Below are 1,873 nucleotides of genomic sequence, written 5' to 3'. Positions count from 1 at the left end.
GAGCTGGACTAAGAGAGAGAGATATATCAATGAATTGGCGAGGGCACTAGAACAGTCTGCAACACCCGGCCTCACCCTATGTCTACTGTTTGATGATCTGGTGCTTCTGTCCCCAACCAAGGAGCGCCTACAGCAGCACCTACGTAGATCTTCTGCACAGATTCTGTCAGACTTGGGCTCTGACAGTTAATCTCAGTAAGACAATAATAATGGCGTTCCAAAAAAGATCCAGTAGCCAAGACAACAAATTCTATCTAGACACTGTTGCCCTAGAGCACACAAATAATTACACCTACCTCGGCCTAAACATTAACACCACATGTAACTTCCATAAGGCTTTGAACGATCTAAGAGACAAGGCAAGAAGGGCCTTCTATGCCATCAAAAGGAACATAAAACTCAACCTCCCAATTAGGAGCCGGCTAAAAATATTTCCACCAATGCCCTCTATGGCTGTGAGGTCTGGGGTCCACTCACCAACCAAGCATTCACAAATTAGGACAAACACACGATTGAGACTCTGTATCCATAATTATGCAAAAAATATACTTTGTGTACAATGCAAAATCCCAAACAATGATTGCAGAGCAGAATTAGGACTGTACCCGCTAGTTATCAAAATCCAAAAAGAGCGGTTAAATTCTACAACCACCTAAAAGGAAGCGATGCCCACACATTCTACCACAAAGCCCTCACCTACAGAGAGATTAACCTAGAGAAGAGTCCCCTCAGCCAGCTGGTTCTGGGGCTCTGTTCACAAACACAAACAGACCACACAGAGCCCCAGGACAGAAACACATTTAGACCCAACCAAATTATGAGAAAGCACAAAGAGAACTATTTGGAAAGAATCAATTTTGTCTATTCCGTTTGCTTTGGCAATGTAAACATATGTTTCCCATGCCAATAAAGCCCTTTGAATCGAACTGAATTGAATTGAGAGAGAGAAAGAGAGAGAAAGAGAGTCTCCATGCTGGTGGGCCACATTATTTATAAGCTCTTCTGAACTTTTCTCTAGAGCTCTTCCTCCTTCTCCTCCTCCTACTACTGCATTACTTACTGTATCTGATCACAGTCAACACACAGGTAGGTCACACATTGGTGAGTAATGTAATGTCATCAAGTTGTATTGCCTCTATAACACTACAATAATAATAGTACTTTATCCAAGGGTTTATCAGTAATTACTTTGAATGCGGTGATAAAATGTGATTCTTTCAGGTACAATAAAGTTTTGATGTTGAGACTAAGGCCTCTCTGATCCCCCTGTCTCTACAGAGGCACGGTTATGCTGTTGGAAATACTAACACAACATGAACCCTAACACAACATAAACAGGCTCAACACAATTCTCCAAACACAATGTGAAGAGTGAGTCAGGTGGGCCCTTCAGACATGTAGTCCTGTTTGTTCTACCCCCGCTGCCATGCTCCTCCAGTACCTAGCCTGTCCCCTGACACAACCCATCACAATTACTGTCACTCCCAACATCTGACCTCTTTAGAGAAAACATACAGTATGGTTGAGGCTTGTTTAAAACCTGGATTGAAAGCAGTTCTAGGCCTTAGTTCTGTTTAGCTCGCTGTGACAAATGTGTTGGTAACAAGGTTCTAGCATATAATTGATTCATTGATGAACTCCTCTGAAACAATTTTCTTCTAATCCCTCTGGTGGCTCTGAATGGCCTCAAGTGGAATCAGATTTATTTATATATTTTTTTATTTCACCTTTATTTAACCAGGTAGGCCAGTTGAGAACAAGTTCTCATTTACAACTGCGACCTGGCCAAGATAAAGCAAATCAGTGTGACAAAAACAACAACACAGAGTTACAGATGGGATAAACAAATGTACAGTCAATATAATATATGTAC

The sequence above is a fragment of the Salmo salar genome, chromosome ssa17, assembly GCF_905237065.1.
Source record: "Salmo salar chromosome ssa17, Ssal_v3.1, whole genome shotgun sequence".
In the NCBI taxonomy this organism is placed as follows: Eukaryota; Metazoa; Chordata; class Actinopteri; order Salmoniformes; family Salmonidae; genus Salmo; species Salmo salar.
The sequence above is the reverse complement of the archived record's forward strand: the minus strand, read 5'-3'. Positions refer to the sequence as shown.